The following is a 24,590-nucleotide window of genomic DNA, read 5'->3' on the forward strand; positions in this document are numbered from 1 at the left end:
TCCCGTGTGACCCCAGCTGGTCTGGAATTTACAGAGATCTGCCCGTTTCTGCATCCTGAGTCCTGGGATTAAAGGCCTGTATCACCAAACACTGTCTTTAAAAGAATTGTGTGTGTGTGCCGGTACATGCCACCACACGTGTGGAGGAGGACAAGTTTTAGGAGTTGGTTCTCTGTTTACCATGTGTATCCCAGGGATTCAACTCAAGTCATCAGGCTTTGAGACAAGTGCCTGTACCCCTGAGTCATCTTTCTGGCCCTGCCTTGGTCTTTTGAAACAGGATTTCATGTAGTCCATGGCAGCAAACTTGTTATGTAGCCAGCGATGACCTTGAACTCCTGATCCTCTGTGTCTACCTCCTAAGTGCATGACCACAGGGGTGCACCTCTACACCCTCCTATAACTGGTCATTTCCTTCCCAAATGTAAATATTGTCTCCTAGCCTCCTGCTTCCAATTACACAGAAGTTACTGTGATCAAGTGTTCACAGTGAGGGGAAAGAGGGTTAAAGATGGCCCATGGGCACCTGCTTCCGGAGAGTGGTGAGAGCAGCCATCACCTCAGGCTGGGTGAGGGTCTGTGTCTCAGTGGATGGACGGAGGAGGGGGGCTCAAACCGACTGTTTATATGGAAGTTAATCAGCAGTGCCATGTTCGGGAGGAGGCATATAGAAAACGAAAATAAAGAGGAGTTACACTGAGGGAAATGACATCATGCAACCACAGATTGGGTTCAGTGTTGTTCAGTTCCCAGGAAGATGTATGAATGTATGTATGCATGTATGTATGTGTGTATGTATGTATATTTTCACCGGTGACAGGGTCTTGAGAAATAGCTCTGGCTGGCCTGGGACTCCATATGTAGAGCAAACTGGCCTTGAGATTGCTATACTCTTCCTGCCTCAACTACTCTGGTGCTGGGACTAGTCCCATGCTTGATGCCTGGCTATATGGGTATTGTGTATGAAAAAGGATTCTCACCTTCCCCCACCTTGTTTCTCCCCTTGTCTCCACCCAGAGGTTATGGAATAAACAAGTTTTTTTTCTTTAATTTTATGTGCATTGGTGTTTCCTGCATGCCTGTCTGTGTGAGGGTGTCAGATCCCCTGGAACTGGGGCTCCAGACGGTTGTGAGCTGCTGTGTGACCTGGGAACTGAACACGGGTTCTCCAGAAGAGCTGCCTGTGCGCTTAACCACGAGCCATCTCTCTAGCCCCCATAAACAAGCTTATTGACAGACTAAAGTTGGCTTTTTTCGTTTTTTAAAAGATACTTGTCAACTGGGTGGTACGTGCCTTAATTTCAGCACTCAGAAGGCAAACGCAGTCAGATTTCTGAGTTTGAGGCCAGCCTGGCTGACAGAGTGAGTTCCAAAACAGCCAGGGCTAAATACTGAGACCCTGTCTCCAAAAAACCTAAATAAATAAATAAAAATTGAGACGGTCTCATGTATACTAGGATGGCCTTAAACTTGGCTGTATAACCAGGCGGTGGTGAGGCGGTAGTGGCTCATGCCTTTAATCCCAGCATCTGGGAGACAGAGGCAGGCGGATTTCAGTGAGTTTGAGGGCAGCCGTCTACAAGAGCTAATTCAGACAGGACAGCCAGGATTGTTACACAGAGAAACCCTTTCTTGAACACCCCCCACCCCCACCCCAAGGGGCTGGAGAGATGGCTCAGAGGTTAAGAGCACTGGCTGCTCTTACAGAGGTCTTGAGTTCAATTCCCAGCAACCATGTAGTGGCTCACAGCCATCTGTGATGAGACCTGGTGCCCTCTTCTGGCATGGAGATGTACCTGCACAAGGAACATTGTATACATAATAAATATTTAAAAAAAAAAAAAAAGGAACCTCCGGGGAAAAAAAGAAAAGAAACTTGTCTGTGTAGCCCATAATAACTTTCAACTTCTGATCACCCTGCCTCTACCTCCCAAGTGCTGGGATTACAGGTGTGTACCCCATGCCTGGTTTCTATGGTGCTGAGGACAGAACCCAGGGCTTCATACATGAAGCACATGGAGAACCAACTTCAACCCCACATTCTGCCTTTCTACAGAAGGAGCTACTTCACACGCCTGTTCCTGCTCCCTCCTAGGGCTCCCCATCTACATGCTATAAGACTAGCAGCATCCTGTACCACCAGTTCTTGGGAGTGGAAGCCATACCTCTTACATCTTGAGTCTGTAGCATAGACTACGATGTACACTAAGCACACACTGAACATACGCTAACCAGGAGCAGAGAGGATAGCAGTCTGTTGGATGGAGGGGCTGGGCTGCTTTGGCATTTTACCTCTTGTCTTCCAAGCAGTCCTCAAATCAGCACCATGATCGCTATATGCCTGATCTGAGCTAGTGGCAGGCTGGGGTTCCAAATCGGGACCATCTGACCCAGCAACTGCTGCTCTTGCAGCTGCACTGTCCTGTGTTGAAATATTTCTTGGTAAGCTTCCCTCCCCAGCAATTGAAAGTGTTTTGCGGAAGTAGCCTTTGGATGACCACCAAGGTATTGCCACTTCTTGTAGTCTAAGCTATGAAGGCCATGCTTCCGCTGGAGGTCACCTGCCTGCTTCCCTCTCCAGCTCTGCATCTGTCCTCACTCCCTTGGCCGTCCACTGTGGCCAAGGAAATGGGCCCTCTGCTTTCCTGGGGCCTGTACCATGTTTGCTCACCACAGGACTCAGAAAGAAAGGGCTCTCCATAATCATAATGGAGAGTGAGCCTTCTCCCACACCGGCGAAGGTTATCTCTGTCATGGAGAGTGAGCCTTCTCCCACACCGGCGAAGGTTATCTCTGTCATGGAGAGTGAGCCTTTTCCCACACCGGCTAAGGTTATCTATGTCTTCCAAACCCCGTTCCTCCTCTCTATAAACCCAGGCCATGGAAGCCTGTTAGGTCCTGGGTGAGTGGTTCTGGTCAGTGATCCCACAGTACTGCAGTGGAGTTTAGCCCTACTCAGGAGCCTCTTATTCCTTATTGTGTGGCTCCATCCTTGGGATTTCTGCCTTTAATTCCTGGTATACACCGAGCCTAAGCTCACAGGTGGCCCGTGTCCCTTCCTGTGTGGAGAGATGACTGATCATCCTATGGAGTCCCACTCAGATTTCTCATCATTGAATTTCTGTTCAACACACACTTACATAGTCCAGGCTGGTGTCTTAAATAGTCCCTCAGGGCCTGTCCCGTCTGTTTCCATACTGCTCTGTATTGGGGAGGCTGCGGAGGAGCTTGGAGGACCAAAGGAGAGAAGGCTGGAACAATTGCCACCAGCTTATTTCCCCATTCAGGACTGGCCGCAGCCCTGGTCATGCCAGTGTGCTATAGACAAGTGCCCCAGGGCCGTGCAGTACCCACACTCCCTTTGTTAGGCTGCCCACAGACATTAAAGGCTGGATGGACGGTCCCACCTGTCGCTCCGCTCTTGTCTGGTTTGAACATTCGTTATGTGCTTCCAGTGGGCAAGATAGAGCTCCGCCTCTAGAGAAGCTCCTGGGGGGGCTTCCCTGCCACTATGAGCAATGCATTCTGTGATGGCGTTGACACCTGTGTGTACAGCAGCCATCAACCTGGAAGAACAAGGACTTCAGAGAGGATGGCCAGGGTGGGGGAGACTAGACTTAGTCAAGTGACAGTCACAGCCAGAGCCACAGATGTGACAGCAAGTGAATGGGCTGTACTGATGCCCCCTGGAGTTTGCAGGTCTTAGTGGTGATGGTGAGCTGGCAGGAGCAGACTGGCAGGGGCAGCCTGCAGGCTGCATGAGAGCTGCAGCTTTGACGCTGGTGCCCGGCCTTACGCTCATGGCTTGTCATCATGGCACACAACTGCGGATCCCAGCACTCCGGAGGTGGAGGCGGGAAGACTGGGAGTTTAAGGTCATCCTTGTCTCACAGGATGTTCAAGGACAGCCTGAACCACAGGAGATCTTGTTCCAAAGAAAAGAAAACAAAATGGGCTGAGCAACGTTGGCAAGCACCTTTAATCCCAGCACTCAGGAGGCAGACCTCAGGGGAGCTCTGAGTTCGAGGCCAGCCTGGTCTACAGAGAGGACTACACAGAGAAACCCTGTCTCAAAACACCAAATGGGGAAGAAGGTGGGATGGGAAGAGATGTGGTGGGGAGAGGTGGGGTGGGAAGAGGTCTTTGGCAATTTGAGGAAGCTCGTCATTGTGAAGTCATACTAGCTGTTGACATGTTGGAGGCAGCCCACGCTAGTGGAGAGCTGAGTCCATGTCCCAGGGCACTCCACAGGTCAGGAGAATGCAAGGGACAGCACAGGAGTGGAGCTGGGACAGGGTGGCCAGCTCAGTGAGTGACTGGAGAGGGGGACAGGTTTCCTCTGGCTTCTCTTCTGCTCTATAGTCTGTGGAGAAGCCTGATCTGCCTGCTGTGTGACTTGGGCCATGGACCTGGCTGCCTGCTGGGAACCTTCCACTGAGAAACAACTCCTCCTTTGGGCTGTGGCCTCTAAATCAAGCACACTCATGTGTCTGTCCATACTGCAGCCTTCAACCCACAGGGCTATCTGCATCCCCAAGGCTGGAATGAGCAGGACTTCAAGAGTAGTAGGAGGTGGGCTATAGAGACAGCTAGGTATATCTATAATGCCGGAACACAGGAGGCTGAGGCAGGAGAGCTGAAATTGAGGCCAGCCTGGACTACACTGTAAACTCAAGACTAGCGTAGCAAGACCCTATCTCAAAACAACAACAACAACAACAAACGGGGCTGGAGAGATGATGGTTCAGCAGTGAAGTGCCTCTTACAGAGGCCCAAGTTTTGATTCTCAGCACCCACATGGTGGTTCACAACTGCCTGTAACTCCAGTTCAGGGGACCTGATGCCCTCTTCCGGCCTTCATGGGCATCAAGCATGCACACGATGCATAGACAAACATGTGGGCAAAACACTCTTGCATAAAATAAAATAAATCTAAAATTTAAAAATACTTGAAAAGAATGCCTGGGGTTGAAGTTGGTGAGGGTCCAGCTTGAGGTTAGGGACAGACTCCCCCACTGAGTCTAGGATCCTGGGAGTGGAGAGAGATGGGGAAGGGAGTTAGAGCTGATACTGGGTTGAGAATGATCAGGGACTGTAAGGTCTACTTAACCACTTAACCCAAGGCCTGGGAGATCAAGAAAGATTTCCGAGACTTGGAGGGAGTATTGGAGCAGGGGAAGAGGGAGGAGCAGTGGGCCAAGGGCAGAGGGGTGAGGAGGAGGCTGCAGAGACATGGGGAAGGAGAGTCCTGGCAGGTGGGAGGTGAGGCTTTATGAGAAGTGGGCAGGAGCTGCAGAGATGGCTCAGGGGTCAAGGGCATTAACTGCTCTTTCAGAGGACCTGGGCTCAAATCCCAGCGCCTACATGGCACCTCACAACTGTCTGTAACTCCAGTTCCAGAAGACCCATCACCCTCACAAAAACATGCATGTAGGGCTGGAGAGATGGCTCAGTGGTTAAGAGCACTGTCTGCTCTTCTAGAGGTCCTGAGTTCAATTCCCAGCAACCACATGGTGGCTCACAACCATCTGTAATGAGATCTGGCGCCCTCCTCTGGTGTGTGGGCATACATGGAGGCAGAATGTTGTATACATAATAAATGAATAAATCTTAAAAAAAAACATGCATGTAGATAAGACACCAATAAATGAACATAATAAAAGTAAATGACTCAATAAGAAACAGAAAAAGAGGAAGTGGGCACCCGCAAGGGGAGGGACAGAGAAGAGTGGCCGGCCGCTGGTGAGAGTGCTGGGGTCAAGGTAGCCTGTGGTAGTGCGGGAAGGGATGGGGTCAGCGGCGGTCTCCACGGCTGTCTGAGATTGTGTAAGGAGCTCGGCTGGGAAGGGCAGGAAAGATGAGTTGTATGGAGACGTCAACCATAGAGTTGTGGAGACACGAGCAACTTCCTGTGGATGGGTGGGCTCTCGGGGTGCTGGGTGCGAGCTCACTTTATAAAGTACTTGCCTTCTAAGTCGGGACCTGAATTTGACCCTGGCACCCATGTTACAAAGCCTGACCCCAGCACCCATGTTACAAAGCCTGACCTGGTAACGCGTGCTTGTCATCACAGCTGGAGAGTCAGAGACAGGTAAATCCCTGGGGCTCACTGGCCAGTCTAGCCCTGTCATTGAGTTCCAGTACCGGTGACAAACTTAGTCTCAAAAAAACAAGGTGGATGAATGTCATCCTGAGAATGACACCAGACGTTAACTCTGGTCCCCCTCTAAGCATCACACACATACACAGACACACACCACACACACACACACCACACACACACACCACACAAGTACCACACAGTCAACCATACACACACACCACAGACTGCATACACACACAGACACCACATACACACACACACACATACTACACAGACAACCATACACACACACCACAGACAACCATACACACACACACACACACCACACAGACAATCGTGTACACCACATACCGCATACATACATAGACACCATATACACACATACATACACACACACTGAGGGCCCCTTGGTAGGAGATGAGGCACAGGAAGTGCTGGAAGTCTGCATATGTAGTCAGGGAAGTTCTCATGATAGTCTGTGTTTCAGTCCTGATGCCTTTTTTTTTGGGGGGGGGGGGGGCTTAGTTTTTCAAGACAGGCTTTCTCTAAGTAGCCCTGGCTGTCCTGGAGCTCACTTTGTAAACCAGCCAGACTGGCCTCGAACTCATAGAGATCCATCTGCTTCTGCCTCCTGCTTTGCTGAGATCAAAGCATGCTCGCCGGCACATTTCCAATACTTCCGTGTGAAATCTCCACCTGGTGAAACTGGCCCTCTGGGAAGAAGTAGAACCAACTTCCTCGTGGAGAGCTGGGGTGGTGGGTGGAGTTGGAGTGCTGGAGACTTCAGGAGGGGCAGAATCAAGGGCTTATCTTAGATGGAGGGACTCTTCAAAAATATTTATTATTGCTGGGCGGTGGTAGCGTACATCTTTAATCACAGCACTTGGGAGGCAGAGGCAGGCAGATCTCTATGAGTTCGAGGCCAGCCTAGTCTACAGTGAGAGTTCCAGGACAGCCAAGGCTACACAGAGAAACCCTGTCTCAAAAAACAAAAAATTATCATCATCATCATTATTATGTGTGCACACACAGGTGTGCCATGATGCATGCGTGGAGGTCAGAGAGCAATTTTTGAGATTCAAGTCTCCCCTCCCACTGTGGGCTGGTGATCAAACTCAAACCATCAGGCTTGTGTGGCAAATCCTTTTACTGGCTCAGTCACTTTTGTCAGCCCAGGAGGATGCTTTGATGGGGACCATGAACCTGTCTGATGCTGTCCTTGGACTCTGTATCGCTGGTTATCTCTTGTACTGTGCGTGGTTCTATGTCCTTTGAGACTCTAGTGTGCCAAAGGTCACAGCAGCACTGGTCATGTTTGGTGAATGTCCCACCTGCTGTCCCATGTAAGCATGTGTTCCACATCTTTTCATTTCCCCAGGGGCCTCCTAAGACAGGTTCTGTCCACCCCACTGAGTCTTGTCCTGTGCCTCAGACATCAGAGTCAAAGTTCTGGATAATGTAAGATGCCAGGCTGAGACATGGTAGGGCTGGACTGCTTAAGCACTCTGCAGTGTGGCCATACTAAGTGGAGGGAGAAAGCTGGAGGAAGGGAGATGGTGGGGATTGGTGCTGGAAGACCCAGCAGAGGGGGAGACGCAAGGGAATGTGAGGAAATGAAAGTGCTCTATCCCTTGGGCTGGGGAGATGGGAGGACTGACGGGAGAGTTAAGAAGAGAAGCGTGTTTGCTGGCCATGTCTGTAATCCCAGAACACAGGAGGCTGAGGCAGGAGAATTGAAGTAAATCTGGACTACACTCTAAACTCAAGACTAGCCTGGGCTGCATAGCAAGACCCTATCTCAAAACAAACAACAACAACAAATTGGGGCTGGAGAGATGGCTCGGTGCTTAAGAGCACTGTCTCCTCTTCCAGAGGACCCAGGTTTGATTCTCAGCACCCATACAGTCGTTCACAACTACCTGTAACTCTAGTTCCAGGAGAATACAGTGCCCCCTTCTAGCCCCCATGGGCACCAGGACTGCAAGTGGTACACAGACATACGTGCAGGTGAAACACCCATCCACATTTATACCAGAAATATATTTGTTTCTGGGGGGGGAGGTGGAAGGTGGGGTGGTGATGGAGGAAGGTCATTGGTTAAGTAATAAACTGCTTGGTCTCATAGGTTAGAACATAGGTGGGTGGAGTAAACAGAACAGAATGCTGGGAGGAAGAGGAAGTGAGCTCAGACTCGACAGCTCTGCTATCTGGAGCAGAGGCCATGCTCCCCTCTCCCGGGCAGACGCACTCGATGAAGCAAGCCCCCAGGTCAGACATGCTGAATCTTTCCCGGTAAGACTGATGCTACATAGATTATTAGAGATGGGTTGATCGGGATATGAGAATTAGCCTGTAAGGGCTAGAGTTAATGGGCCAAGCAGTGTTTAAAAGAATACAGTGTCCGTGTAATTATTTCGAGGCATAAGCTAGCAGGCGGCCGGGGTGCTGGGGACGCAGCCCTGCCGCTCCTATTACAACAGGGTGGGAGATGAAGAAGCTGCCAAAAGGGCATGGAGCAGGCAGGCCCCTGTGACTTCCATCACTAGAGCAAGATTTTGTCTAGTTGGGCTCTGTGACCATGTGTGTGGGACAGAACAGCAGAGCAGGCAGCCAGGGGCATCGTGGGTGTATACTGCAAGGCAGGAATCATGTTTTGTCTCAGAGTGTTCAATGTTCAGGACAGAAGCGCAGCCCAGGTTGTCCTTGAACTCCCTATGTGTAGGAGGGTGGTTGTGAACTGGTTTTCCTTGCAATGCTGGGACTCTCTAGGGTTTTGTGTATGCTAAGCAAGTACTCTACTGACTGAGCTGCATCTCCACCCAGGGATTTTTGGGTCTTAAACATACTTCTGTCCTTCGGTGCCACACTGAACTGCATGCCTGACTCAGAAGAGCGGGAAGCATGTCTTCTGGTATCCGTGACACTTAGCACAAATGCCAGTGCTTGCAGCTCATACTTGAATGCAGCTGTCTCGTTTCTGTCCCCTGTGAACTCCTCTAGAGCTGGCAAAGTGGGCATATAGCACTGACCGAGCAATGCCCACCAGCCTAGAGATGCTCCATGGGGGAGGCATCGCTGTCCCTGGCCACTCTGCCCTCCTTTGTGTCCGCCTTTGTTGTCCACATACACATATCAACACACACATTACAGTGCAGACTGTGCCCGCATCCACTGGTGCGTATGTGCTTGCGTATGCTCCTGTCAGAGCTGTTCCTGAAAGCCTCTCCAGGCCCAGGGCCACATACTGCCATGGCCCAACCAGATCAGGCCAGCAGTTTGCCTGGTGTCATTGTTCCTAGGTCTTTTTTTTTTCTTTTCTTTTGTCTGATCACACTTGCTCTCTCTTCCTTTCCTCTTTGGACAGTGTCATGTAGTGCAGGCTGGCTTGGAACTCATTATATAAAGATGACCTTGATATTCCTGCTTCTACCTCCTAAATGCCAGATTACAAATGTGCACAGCTATCCTAGATACATAAAGTGTTGGGGAGCAAACTCAGGCGACCTGTGCTGGTAAGTGCTCTACCAATGAGTTACAGGCCCACCTCACTTTTTTTTTTTTTTTGAGACAGGGTCTCAGGTAGCTTAGGATGGCCTTGAACTCCTAATGTTCCTGTCTCACCTCTCAAGTGCTGGGGTTATAGATGTGTGTCCCCTACCTGGCTCCACTGCTCCTGGTTAGCCCATGATAGGTTTTGGCCCAGACTGCCCTTGACAAGTTGCCCACCTGTGTCTGATATAAGCTAGCAGTGCCACTCCTCCAGCATGGCTAATACTTGGACACTTATGGCCACTCCCCCCTCAGCATAGCTAATACTTGGACACTTATGGCCACTCCCCACTCAGCATAGCTAATACTTGGAAGCTTATGGCCACTCCCCCCTCAGCATAGCTAATACTTGGACGCTTATGGCCACTCCCCCCTCAGCATAGCTAATACTTGGACGCTTTTGGCCACTCCCCCCTCAGCATATCTAATACTTGGACGCTTATGGCCACTCCCCCCTCAGCATAGCTAATACTTGGACGCTCATGGCCACTCCCCCAGCATAGCTAATACTTGGACGCTTATGGCCACTCCCCCCTCAGCATAGCTAATACTTGGACGCTCATGGCCACTCCCCCAGCATAGCTAATACTTGGACGCTTATGGCCACTCCCCCAGCGTAGCTAATACTTGGGCGCTTATGGCCACTCCCCCAGCGTATGGACGCTTATGGCCACTCCCCCCTCAACATAGCTAATACTTGGACGCTTATGGCCACTCCCCCCTCAACATAGCTAATACTTGGACGCTTATGGCTACTGCCCCCTCAGCATAGCTGTGGTTCTCTGCTTGTCTAATACAGATGGTCTAATAAAGAGCTGAACAGCCAATAATAAAGCAGGAGCAAGGATAGGCGGGGCTGGCTGCAGAGGGTATAAATAGGAGAAATCTGAGGAAGGAATGAGAGAACAAGGAGAGAGAATGCTCGGGACCAGAGGTCAGCCACACGGTCATGCGGCCACGCCCACACGGTCACACGGCCACATGGCCACACGGCCACACGGCCGCATGGCCACATGGCCAGTCCCAGAGTAACAGTGAAAGTAAGAAATACAGAAGAAAAGGAAAAAAGCCCAAAGGCAAATGGTAGATGGAATAATTTAAGATATGATCTAGCTAGAAACAAGACAAGCTAAGGCCATGCATTTATAAGTAAGAACAAGCCTCCATCTGTGTGTATTTGTCTGGGAGCTGGGTGGTGGGCCCCCCAAAGAGCAAAGAGTAAAACCAACCAACAACATTTTGACATTCCACATGGAAAAATCAAATAACAATCTTATTTATTTATTTATTTATTTATTTATTTATTCATTTATTTAGGTTTAGGTTTTTTTGTTTGTTTGTTTGTTTTTTTGAGACAGGGTTTCTCTGTGTAACAGTCCTGGTCACCCTGGAACTAACTTTGTAGACCAGTCTGGCCTCCAAATCAGAGATCTGCCTGCCTCTGCCTCCCAAGTCCTGGAATTAAAGGTGTACACCGCCATCACCACTGCCCAGCAAGTTACTTATCAAATTTTTTTCATCAAATATATTTTGATAATATTCTTTCCTTCTCCAACTCCTCCCAGATCCTCTCCTCCTCCCTAATCACCCAACTTCAAGTTCTTTCTTTATCAGGCCCCCCACCCCACCTTTTTCTTTTCTTAAGACAGGGTTTCTCTGTGTAGCCCTGACTGTCCTGGAATTTGATTTGTCGACCAGACTAGTCTCAAACTCAGAGAGATCCGCCTGCCTCTGCCTCCTGAGTGCTGGGACTGAAGGCGTGCACCACCATGCCTGGATTATCAGTCTCATTTTTAATAGTGAGAATTAGGAATTCATTAAGTGGCCATCAATAGACTGGGTAGCTGGGTCAGGTCCTCTTGTCCTGTGGGCCACTATGCAGCCCTTAAGAGAAAGGATGCATAGGTACAGGCAGACATAACTTCCAAGGCATCTGACCGAGGGACTGCTTACATAGAACGAACCAAAGTAAAATCACTCAGCAGTATTGCTTATTTCTTTTTGTTTTTTTGTTTTTTCAAGACAGGTTTCTCTGTGTAGCCCTGACTGTCCTGGAACTCAATCTGTAGACCAGGCTGGCCTCAAACTCACAGAGATCCATCTGCCTCTGCCTCCCAAGTGCAGGGATTAAAGTCGTGGGCCATCATTGCTTGGTTTACTTAATTCTTTTTTTTTTAAATATAATTTTTTAAAAATGATTTTTTTGGAATTTCACATCTTTCACCCCAATCCTACTATTTTCCCAATCACTCTATATCTGTCTTCACCCTTGTAGAGTTCCTCCCCTAAAGAAAAGAAAGAAAGACAGACAGACAGACAGATATTAATTAAAAAACTAGACAGACAGACACTGCTTCACTCCCCCATCTTTCCTGCCTCTCCATCACTTCCTCATTTGTCGTTTTGGTCTTGGTAGCTGCTGCATGTCCTGCAGTCCACCCTCCTCTCCTAACAGCTTTCCTTGCGAATGTTCATTGTTTAATGAGTTGCTGGTCTGGTTCCAGGCCTCTGGCTTCTGGTGCACCTTCATCACTGTACTCTCACCAAACCTCCTGTCGGATACCCTGCTGTTTCCCCGAGTCATGGAGGACCTTTACATTCCAGCAGGTCCTAGATGTGCCTGGGCGGTAGCTGAGTTGGTCATAACAGGCCTTCACCTGGACTGCCCTCCTCGGGCAAGGGTCAGGACCAGCTCTTCCAAGTGCAGAGTCTTCCACGAGGGGTGGGGCCAAGTCTCCAGTTGCAACAGCCAGTGAGGGGCAGGGCCAAAGCTCAGCATTTGGCCCTTGGATTTCATGGTTCCCAATGGTAACATGGACCACCTAGATCTGCATGGCCCCCGTGGCCACACAGCTATTGGATACCCACATGGCCACCGCTGGGCATCTGTGTGGCCTTCGGTGGTAACAGGAGCCACAGACATCAACACAGGCCCCAGGCTTGGCAGGACCACGGATTCAGATGTGGCCCTCAGCAGCATGACCCCAGGTGGTAGGGCAGGCCACCCAGATCTGCATGTCTGCAGTGACTGCACAGTCTTTGGACACTAACGTGATCACAGGTGGTGGCTCAGTTCCTGGGCATCTGTGTGGCAACACAAGCCATGGACATCACAGACACCAGTAGCTGTGGGACCATGGACCCAGACGTGGTCCTTGGTAACTACCTGGGCCAGAAGTCACTGTGGTCCCTGGTGGCAGCACAGGCCACCCACATCAGCCTGCTCTTTTCTGCCTCTGCTTCTACAGATCCACCTCTCTCCACAGCACATGAACTGCTCGCTTCTCTTCCTCTCCCGTTTCCCCACCATGTTTGCTCATTGCAATGGTGTTCACTCGAGGCACCAGACGGGCCTGTGGGTATCTTCCACCCACCAGGCCGAGCAGTGCAGGGCTTACTCCATTCTTAGAGCTATAGAGGAACTGTATATAGGCATATAGAAAGCACTGGACTGTGGCCCCTACAGGAATTCCTAGGGAGAAGAGGGTCGGTTCTCAGGTAAGGTAGTCTCATCAATAGCAATGTCTGTGTATGTCTTTGTACATCTTTGTGTGGTTCTAGAGATGGGACATATGGTCTTGCACATTCTAGGCAAATACTCTACTGAGCCACTTTCCAAGTCCTTATTTTTTAATTTAATTTTAATTTTTAAAGGCAGGGTCTCACTATGTAGTCCTGCCTGGCCTAGAACTCACTGCATAGACTAGTCTAATCTTCGACTCACACAGAGAGACCTGTCTGCCTCTGCCTCCTGAGTGTTGAGAGTGCACCACCATGCTCCACTAAATTTTGTGGTTTGTTTATTTATTTTTTTGGATACAGGCCCTCACTGTGTAGCACTGGTCCTAGAACTCAACTGTGTAGAACGGGCTGGCCTTGAACTCATAGAAATCCAACTGCTTCTGCTTCCTGACTGCTGGAATTTCATGCCTGACTTCTTGACTTATTTTTTATTTTTAAAAATTGATTTATCTGTGCCAAGCAGTGGTGGCTCACACACAGAGGCAGGAGGATCTCTGTGAGTTCAAGGCCAGCCGGGTGTACAGAGTGAGTTCCAGGACATCCAGAGATACATGGTGAAACCCTGTCTTGACTGCTCCCACCCCCAAAAACCCCAATATATATATTTTTTCATAGACACACACACACGTTGTTTTGCCTGTATAGATGTCTGTGTGAGGGAACTTGATCCCCATGAATTGGAGTTACAGACAGTTATGAGCTGCCATGTGAGTACTGAGAACTGAACCTGGGTCCTCTGGAAGAGCAGCCAGTCCTCTTAACCACTAAGCCATCTCTCCAGCCCTGCTTTGTTCTTTAAAAATTACTGCCAGGTGTTGGTGGTGCACACCTTTTATCCAAGCATTCAGGAGGCAGAGGCAGGTGGATCTCTGTGAGTTCAAGGCCAGCCTGGGCTACAGAGTGAGTTCCAGGACAACCAGAGCTACAGAGAAAAACACTGTCTTGAAAAACAAAACAAAAGAAAGAGAGAGAGAGACAGAGAGAGAGAGAGAGACAGAGACAGAGAGAGAGACAGAGACAGAGAGAGAGCGAGAGAAATTATTTATTTAGTATGGGGCCAAGATGGACCATGGCAGGTGAATGGAGGTCAGAGAACAGCTTGGAGGGACTGATTCTCTCCTGTCACCAAGTGGGTCCTGGAACTGAACTCAGTCAGCTCTTTAGGCTTGGCAGCATGAACCTTTACTGCAGGGCCCTATCTTGCCAGCTTCAGTCCTTGTTTGTTTTGTTTTTGCAGCAGAATCTCGCCGTGGAGCTTAGGCTGCCCTCAAATTTGAGATCCTTTGCTCCGACTCCACAGTGCTGGGCTTACAGGCCTGCGACACCACACCAGGCAGTATTTTAATTTAAAAAAAGGTTTTTCTTCTTTCGAATATGTGTGTGTGTGTGAGTGCCTACAGGCACGTCTGTGCAGATGCTCATGCCTGGTGCCCTCGGAGGCCAGAAGAGGGCCTCAGAGTCCTTGGAACTGGAGCTATAGGCAGCTCTGAGCTGCCGGGTGGGTGCTGGAAACTGAAGTTGGGTCCTCTGCAAGAGCAGTAAGTGCTCTTAACTGCTGGCTGGCTCTCAGGCCCACAAGTACTTTAATATTTTAAGAAGGAGAATGTATTTCTCTATTATTTATGAACTTACAACCAATTTAAAACTCAGTGTTCACCCGGGGACTTGAGAGAAGGAAGCAGACCAGGTTCTGAGGGGAGTGGCTTGAGTGGAGCTGGCTTTTCTCTCCCACAAGCCTGTGTTCGAGACCTGCCCTTGTCAATGATCTGCCACCCACCTCAGGCAAGTCCCTCAACTCTCTGAGCCCCTAGCCTCTGACTGGTGAGGATCTCCAGGACCTGGTGATAGGAGGCGAGAAGGAAGCCAAGAGGGAGTTTAGTCTATCATACCCACTGTGGCTCTTCCAGCTTTTACACCCCCCCCCAAGTATTTGAGCTCTCGTTGAGTGACAGCTGAGCTAAGGGCTTTAAGGCGGTGTTTGCTTCCAGCCAGGGACTTCTGCAGAGAAGCCGGGCTGCAGAAGGGTAAGTGGGAGACCCTGTTGGCAGAGGCCAGGAAGGGGTGCTGCCTTACTTCAGTGTTATACCCTGGGACTTGGAATCTATTTAGCCTGTCCCCAGACAGAACTGGGAGGCATAGATCACTTGAAAAGGGGTGGGCCAAGGAAGAGCTGTGGGGGAAATTCAGGAAGCTGGGGTAGCTCTGGAGAAGAGGGAAGGGTCCACTGGGTTTTGCAGTGGGACAGCCTCCTCCTGAGGCCTGTGGAGTTCACTGGCCAGTGCTAGTACACAGCCTCTGTGTACCAGAAGGTCCCAGAGAGGGGGCAGAGTCTGCTTTATAATGTAAGATGATATTAGCGGAGCCCTCAGGCCCAGTAGCACTGTGTCTCCCTAGGGCTTAAGCCAAGAGGATTTGAGCCAGGTGCTAAGAGCCAGGTGCTAAGAAGGTTGTCCATGACAGCAGCCCATGAAGCCTGGGGGACCCTTCGAGAATCAGGTAGGTGGAAGAGTCATTGGCCACCCTGTAGAGTTGTTGTTAACGAACTGGGCGATGGGGTACATGAGCGTCCGGGGCTGGGCTGTTAGCTGGTGCTGGAGGTGCCTCAGTATCGGTCCGAGAGTGTGCATGAATGTGGGGGGCCTACCAGGAACTAAGGTGCCCTTAGCAATGAGAACAGACCTAGAGAGTGGGAGTGGAAAGGGAGCGCCATTCGTGTCCTGTCCGGGTTCTTCCTGTGGATGTGATAAAATACCCTGACGAAAGCAGTGCACAGCCAAGGAGCCAAGAACCATGAGCCGGTTCCCTACACTATACAGTTCACAGTCCTCTGCCTAGAGAATGCGTCCACCCACCAGAGGTCGGTCGCTTCAGTTCACCTAATCAAGGTAACAACCGAGGCCAGTCCCCCAGGAGAGTCTAGATTTTGTCACGTGGACACTCTATGAGTTTGAGTTCGAGGCCAGCCTGGTCCATATAGTGACTTCCAGGCTATCCAGAGCTATATAGTGAAACCCTGTATTAAAAAAAACAAAAAGTAAAAGACGCCGTCGGGCATTGGTGGCACATGGCTTTAATCCCAGCACTTGGGAGGAAGAGGCAGGCAGATCTCTGAGTTCAAGACCAGCCTGGTCTACAGAGTGAGTTCTTGGACAGCCAGGGCTATACGGAGAAATCCTGTCTTGAAAAAAAAAAACAAAAAGAAAAGAAAAAAGCTTAAAACAAAACAATGCATGCACTTAGCTTACAGGAGCATATGTGATGGTTGCTAGGTGAGGGACAGAGGAATTGGGATAAAAGAGAGAAGGCACCGGTGGAGTGTTGTGAGGTCCCTTCCTAGGCTGGAGGGGAGGGCGAGCTGGTAGTCAAATTTCCGTGCACATTGCGCCCTCTATTGGATATGAGGGCTTCCAGCAAGGTCTTGGAATTCAGTGCGACCTTGGCACCCTGACCGCCCTAGCGGTTGTGTGGGCCGCTCCACCCCCCACCCCTATTTTCCTAGTAAAGACGCAGAGCGAGAGCCAGAGCAGAGGGCGGAGGCAGCGGGGAACGGGAGTCTGCTGGGGACAGGGCAGTCTGAGGTGACCTGGCTGCCTCTTGTGCAGAGTCGCGGAGGGTTCCACATATTGGCTTGATCCCCACTTTGACCGCAGGCATAAGGCTCCAAGGGGGCGGAAGCTGGGACCCAGACTGCACATCTCCACGTGCAGTCCTCCATTGTGGCGGGAAATGAGACAACTGGCAGGGTCTCCGAAAGGAGAAAGGGAGGAAAAGGAGGGAGCAGGCACCAGGAGGTGGTTATGTGGCTGTAACCCTGAGGAGATCATGAATCCTGATACCAGACTACCAAGGCCCAAAGTAGACAAATCTGTTATGCCTCAATGTCTCTCCTTAGAACCTAGGAGTACCTTATCAGAATGCTGGGAAAGCAACACACGTTTGATGTAGCCCTTGCACGCATGAGGCCCTGGGTTAGACCCCACTACCACATAAACACAGTGGTGCATGCCTGTGACCCCAGCATTTTGGGAGAGATAGGAGACTCTGAGGTTCAAAAATCATTCTTGACTATGTAGTGAGTTTGAAGCCAGCACGGGTTTAGGAAATCCACTCTAAGAAAAATAAAAGATCCGAGCCGGGGAGCTGGCCTAGTGATTAAGCGCTCTGACTTAGAGGCCCCAGGTTCAATTCCCAACACCCACAAGGCAGCTCACAATTGTCTGTAACTCCAGTTACAGGGAATCCAACACCCTCCCTCCACACAAGCAAAACACCAATGCGCATTTGAGAGAGAATGCTGTCTAGATGGGCAGTGGTGGCTCACGCCTTTAATCCCAGCACTTGGAAGGCAGAAGCAGGCGGATCTCTGAGTTTAAATCTAGCCTGGTCTACAGAGTGAGTTCCAGAACAGCTGTGGCTACACAGAGAAACCCTGTCTCAAAAAACAAAACAAAAAAATAAGTGGGGGGGGGGTTGTCATTCTGTGAGTGTCACCACCCCATCCCTTATATCTCCCCAGAGAATGGGATTGTAGGTGCTGGAGAGGACAGTGGTTTTGGGAACTGAGGGCATAGACTGCTGGAGTTCCTGGCAGAGAAAGGGTTGGGGGTGGATGGCTAGGAATGGACTCTGTCCACAGGTGAGGCTAGGAGATGGGTGGGATGCAGAAGGTTGAGGTCCAGTGATGGGGTCACCCCACTCTTACCACCGTTCTATAAGAAAGCAGGCTGAGCAAACCATAAGGAGCACTCCTCCATGGGCTGGGCACCAACATCTGCCTCCTTCCAGGTTCCTGCTCTGCTTGAGTTCCTGTCCTGACTTCCTGCAGTGATGGGCTATGATGTGGAAGTGTAAGCCAAGTAAACCTTTCCTCTCCAATTTGCTTTGGGCCATAGTTTCATTACAGCAGTAGTAATCCTAAGTAAGATGTCTCTTTGTCCCGAATTCTGTCCCCTCGCTGTTACAGCCTTTTTTTCCCTTGTCCCCAACCACTCAGGTTCTTGTGACACAGTCTTCTTTCTAAAATAAAAAGATTACATTTGTGTGGGGGGGGGCAGAGGACAATTTGCAGAAGTTCTCTCCTTTCACAGGGCAGGTCCCTGGGGTTGAACTCAGGTCATCAGGCTTGGAAGCAGATGCTCTTACCCACTGAACCGTCTCATTAGCCCTGACTTTTTTTTTCTTTTTTAAATTGTTTTTATTGAGCTATACATTTATCTCTGCTCCCCCCTTCGTCTCCCCTCCCCTTCTACCCTCTCCCATGGTCCTCATGTTCCCAATTTACTCAGGAGATCTTGTCTTTTTCTACTTCCCATGAAGATTAGATCCATGTATGTCTCTCTTAGAGTCCTCATTGTTGTCTGGGTTCTCTGGGGTTGTGAATTGTAGGCTGGTTTTCTTTGCTTTATGTCTAATAACCACTTATAAGTGAGTACATATGATATTTGTCTTTCTGAGCCTGGATTACCTCACTCAATATGATGCTTTCTAGATCTACCCATTTGCCCACAAATTTCAAGATGTCATTTTTTTTTCTGCTGTGTAGTACGCCATTGTGTAAATGTACCACATTTTGCTTATCCATTCTTCTTCGGTCAATGGGCATTTAGGTTGTTTCTAGGTCTGACTCTTTTCTCTAAAGCACAGACTGCCTTAGTCTGTTGGGTCTTCCTTGGCTACCTCTGCTCTTAGAGATAATTCAAACATGCAGAGACCCTGGTCAGAGCTCCTTCAACCTGTCCTTACAGACATCTATCCTCAGTATATCTGTCATCCCCCAGCTCCCATCAGACCATGTGTTCCGCGCTCCCCACTTTGTTCACAGGGATGGTCCTTGCTTCCCATGCTTTTCCTCCCAGTTTTCCACCTGGTAAGACCCTGCCCAGTTCTTCAGACCTGGTTCTTGTTGACTCCTAAACCAATGAGACTTCCCTGAAAAGTGGCAGCCCCCCAGCTCTTGTCATTGTACGGGTTGTCAGGGGTGAGGATGTAGCATCACCAGAAGAGTACTTGTCTAGCATGCCTGAAGCTCTGGGCTCCATCCTTGGCATTGCATAAACCAGATGTGGCAGTGAACATCTGGAATCCCAGGATCTAGGACACAGAGACAGAAAGGTTGAGTTCAGGGTCATCCTTGGCTATTTAGCAAGTTTGAGGCCAGAATGAGATATATTAAGATGTTAGGGGGCTGGAGAGATGGCTCAGCTGTTAAGAGCATTGCCTGCTCTTCCAAAGGTCCTGAGTTTAATTCCCAGCAACCACATGGTGGCTCACAACCTTCTATAATGAGGTCTGGTGCCCTCTTCTGGCCTGCAGGCATACACTCAGATAGAATATTGTATTCATAATTAACAAATATTTATTAAAAAGATGTTAGGCCCCCAAATAAATAAACAGGGCCAGGGAGATGGCTCAGTGGGTAAAGGTGCCAAGGCTGATGACCTGAGTCGGATCCCCAGGATCCACATGGTAGGAGGAAAGAACTGATTCCCATAACATTCCTGTGACCTCTACATGTGTGCTGTGGCATGCATTCCCCAGCACACATACAAGAATAGAGAAGATAAAGAAAAGTGATTGCCATCAACAATTTGACTGGTATATTTCATACTGGAGCAGCCATTCCATGAAAACCTGTCCTGTGGTCCTTGTTAACAGACCTGGCATATTTTTGGCTCGGTCACTTGGGTCACTTGATGACGGTTGACTTTGCTGAGCCTCATCTTTTCTCTCCCACTAACTGGGATAAAATCCACTTTGCACCCCCTGAGTCCTTGCCATGGCCTACAGAGCCTCTCTCTTTCCCTGCTCCTTCTACCCCTGCACGCCAACCACATGGACTCCTGACGCCTCCTTGGCCTTTCTTTATACTGCTGTTTTCTTCTTGGGATCCTCCAGCTCCTTTTTGGTGTCATTTCTGAGAGGCCCTCTGTGAGTACCTGCCCACTCTAAGCCATGGGCCTAGCTCTGCTTGGGCTCCTGTTCTCTCTGATTTCCTCTAGGACTTACCCTCATGGCACCTGTTCAACCTGTCAGCTCAGGTGCTGTTATAAAGCAGGGCTCTTGGAAGGTGGCTGGACTTGGTGTTAGGGCTGACCTCTCTGTCTCCTGGGTTGTCCTGCTTACGGAAGCTCCATCACACAGGGCTTCTGTCTCCTGGTTCCTGTTTATAGTCTTCACATTAAGCCTGGGCCCTGTCCCTGGTGGTCCTGAAGCCCCCCTCCCATTGTACTGTGTGCACCCATGCATGTGGAGGCCCAAAGTTGATAGGAACCATCCCCAATTACCCTTCTACTTTATTCATAAGGAAGGCTCCCTCAATCAAATCCAGAGCTCTCTGATATGGCTAATGTAGCCATCCCAGCTCTGGGGATCAGTTCCCTTGTTTCACCACCTTCTTGGACTGGAATTACACACAGGCTGCCAAGTCTATCTGGCATTTACATGGGTTTCCAGGAGATTCACTCTGACCCTCACGATTATGCAGCAAGCTTCAGCCACTGGGCCACCCACCTCCAGCTTCACTAAGACAGGAATTTAAAAGGAGCCTGAAGCCTTGTTCATGCTCTCAGCATCTCCTGGTCTAGAATAATCTGGTTAAACCCTAGAGACATGGAAAGGGCCAGGAGGGCACAGTGATGCCCATAGATCTTTCTCAGGGGCAACATGGGCTGGAAGAGGCCCAGGCTGAGTAGAATCTGCAGTCTAGTGAAGCCTCAGGTGTTCAAGGGAAATCGCTCAGCTTCTTACTGGCCTGGGACTGGACCTTAGCTCCTCGTGTTTTCACGGTGCTGAGCCAGCTTCTCCAGCCCTCAGGAAAACTGAAAAATCAGTTTCCTACTGAAGACGACTGGACTTCACACCAGCTGCTACGCCTGACCTGAGTTCCACCAACTTAGTAGAAGGAGAGAACCACCTCTTGCAAAGTCCTCTGACCTGTGCACGTGCACATACACACACACACATGCATAAACATATACAACTATCTATCAATCATCTATCTATCTATCTATCTATCTATCTATCTATCTATCTATCTATCTATCTATCTATCATCTATCTATCTATCTTTTGTTGGGGTTTCTGTCCTGCCTGGCTCCCACAATCGTTAAGTCCCAAAGAAATCACACAGAGGTCTACATTAGTTATAAACTGATTGGCCCATTAGCTCAGGCTTCTTATTAACTCTTTTAACTTATATTAGCCCATTATTCTTGTCTATGCTAGCCACGTAGCTTGGTATCTTATTCAGCGAGGCAGTCACAACTTGCTTCTTCTTTGACTGGGTCAGGACTGCAGAAAGCAGAATTCTTTTCCCAGAATTCTCCCATTCTTGTCACCCTGCCTCTACTTCCCGCCTGGTTGTCCCACCTATACTTCCTGCCTGGCTACTGGCCAATCAGCATTTATTTAAAATATAATTGACAGAATACAGACCATTATCCCTATCTATCTATCTATCTATCTATCTATCTATCTATCTATCTCTATCTATCTATCTATCTATCTATCTATCTATCTATCTATCTATCTATCTTTTTGTGGTGTTTGGGATTAAACTTAGGGCTTCAAGTGCTAGGCAGGCTCTGTATCACTAAGCCTTCTTTTTGCTATCTGTCTGTCTGCCTCTCTCTCTGTGTCTGTCTGTCTGTCTATCTATTTATTTTGAGACAGAGTCTCTACATAGCCTGGCTGTCCCAGAACTCACTCTGCATAACAGGCTGGCCTTATATATACAGAGATCTGCCTGCCTCTGCCTTCTGAGTGCTGGGTAGTGTTAAAGGTGTGCATCACCACACACGGCATTTTATGCTTTTCACTTTGAGACAGGCTCTTGGATAAGTTTCCAGGCTGACCTTGAACTTATGATCTTCTTGTCTCAGCTTCCTAGGTAGTGGAACTACAGGCCTGGCTAAAATTATGGCCATTTGAATAACAATGTATATAATGATATATATAATATAATGAGATAATCCTTAGGAAGACCCGCTAGCATTCCTCACTAACGTTTTGGGATGGGGACAGGTGAGGACAGGCGAGAGGCTCTAGGGGGTGCATGTGTGTGTGCATGGATGTCTGTGTGCACACACGTGTAGGGAAGACAATGGTGTTGACAGGCTGGGTGAAGGCCAAGAGATGGTACAATGGCTCAGAGAGTGAAGAACTTGCCTCCAATTGTGAGGACTGGACCACATCAGTGCTGAGTAGGTGTGAGGTCACTCCCATGGTTCCAGTCCTGGAAAGCAGAGCCAGGGGTCCCAGGACTAGCCAGATTTTCTAGCTCTGAATAGTTGTGAGACCCTGCCTCAATGAATAAGTGTTGCTGGAGGTTTCTGTCCCACCCGGTCCTGCAGCCATTCAGTCCCAAAGAAACACACAGAGGTCTACATTAATTATAAACTGGTTGGCCTATTAGCTCAGGCTTCTTATTAACTCTTATAACTTATATTAACCCATAATTCTTGTCTGTGTTAGCCACGTGAGTGGGTACCTTTTATCAGCAAGGCATTCTCATCTTGCTTGCTCTGTGTCTGGGTGATGAATGCAGACTGACTCTTTCCTCTTCCCAGAATTCTCCTGTTCTCATCACATCACTTCTGCTTTCTGCCTGGCTACTGGCCAATCAGCATTTTATTAAAACAATACAATATAAGCGACAGGGTACAAGACCATTGTCTCATAGCAAATAAGAGGGAAAGCAATTGAGGAAGACTTCTCACATCAGCCTTGGGCACACACACGCACACACAAGTGCATACACACGTACACACCACCCACATAGATATACAGATAAAGAAAAAACATGGCATTGATGCTGGTGTGAGGCCGGAGCTGGGGTTGCTGCTCATCCTGCCTTTTCCCACCTGACCTGGAGGTCTTGAACTTCCCTGGACCCTGTAGCCTCCATGAGTCAGTTGGGTTTCTCTGTGACAATGAATTCTACCATGAATCTCTACCCCAGAGAAGCAGGATGGGCATGGCTTGTGCTCAGTCTCGTGTGAAGGCTTGCACAGGTGAAACGCACTTGTGCTGAACATCAAATACAGGGGTGAGGACAGGAGAGAAGGGAAGAACCCACCCTCACTGAGCCTTTATTGGGATCAGGGACTTTTTTTGTGGATTTCTCACCAATTAATTCATTCACTTCTCCGACACAGTAGACTGCCTTTTAGCAACTCCATCTGACAGGCAAGAAAACAGGTCTGGAAATGCACAGTGATTTGCTGGAGGTCACACAGCAATGGTGGAACCAGCATTTTATCTCTAGATCTGCCTGGGAGCAAGGCTAATGCTTTTTGTTTCTCCAGTATGCCAGGGCATAAAAATAAAAATGTTTAAAACAACTTGAGTTTCATCTCAACAGCCTGGCATTGGCAGGCTTGCTGCCCTCAAATGACGCTGAGTGTGAGCTCCTGGGCCCTCAATGGGCTACGGCCAACTTTGAATGAGGCTCTGCCCTTAGCGCGCGCTCTCTCTCTCTCTCTCTCTCTCTCTCTCTCTCTCTCTCTCTCTCTCTTTCAATGCAGAGGCTGGTTGGACGGCTCAGACATGAAAAGCACTAGTTGCTTTTGCAGAGGACCAGAAGTGGTGGCTTACAGCATTGTCTTCTGGCCTCCACTGGCACTAGGCATGAGGTTAACACACATACATGTGGGCAAAACACACATACACACAATCACGTATTTTTAAACGCACACATAAAATCCACACAAAACATGCTGCTTAATTATTTTGAAAATGCACAATCCAGATATGGTTAGTTCATTTGTGATGGTGCGTGAACGTCACTGCCGCACCATTGCAGTGTGAACATCACTGCCACACCATTGCAGTGTGAACGCCACTGCCGCACCATTGCAGCGTGAACGCCCTGCTGCGCCATTCCAGTGTGAACGCCCTGCTGCGCCATTCCAGTGTGAACGCCCTGCTGCGCCATTCCAGTGTGAACGCCCTGCTGCGCCATTCCAGTGTGAACGCCCTGCTGCGCCATTCCAGTGTGAACGCCCTGCTGCACCGTTCCAGTGTGAACGCCCTGCTGCACCATTGCAGCGTGAACGCCCTGCTGCGCCATTCCAGTGTGAACGCCCTGCTGCACCGTTCCAGGGCTCAACAAGCACTCAGCTTCCATCCCCTCCCCAGTGCTCCGCTCCCAGCAGTCATCAGTCTCCCTTCTGTATCTGTGGATTTCTTTTTCTGGCCATTTTATATAAAGGGAACCAGAAGGTAATGGCTGTTTGTGTCTGGATCCTTTTTTCTCTTTCTCTCTCTGCCTCCGTCCCTCCCTCTCTCCCTTCCTTCCTTCCTCTGCCTCCTCTTCTTCTATACAGGGGTTCTCTACATAGCCCAGGCTGTCCTGGAACTCACTCTGCCTCCCGCCTCCCTGGCATTGGCTCCATTTTTTAAGTTTAGTTTTTATTAT

The sequence above is a fragment of the Microtus pennsylvanicus genome, chromosome 7 (assembly GCF_037038515.1).
Source record: "Microtus pennsylvanicus isolate mMicPen1 chromosome 7, mMicPen1.hap1, whole genome shotgun sequence".
Classification (NCBI taxonomy): domain Eukaryota; kingdom Metazoa; phylum Chordata; class Mammalia; order Rodentia; family Cricetidae; genus Microtus; species Microtus pennsylvanicus.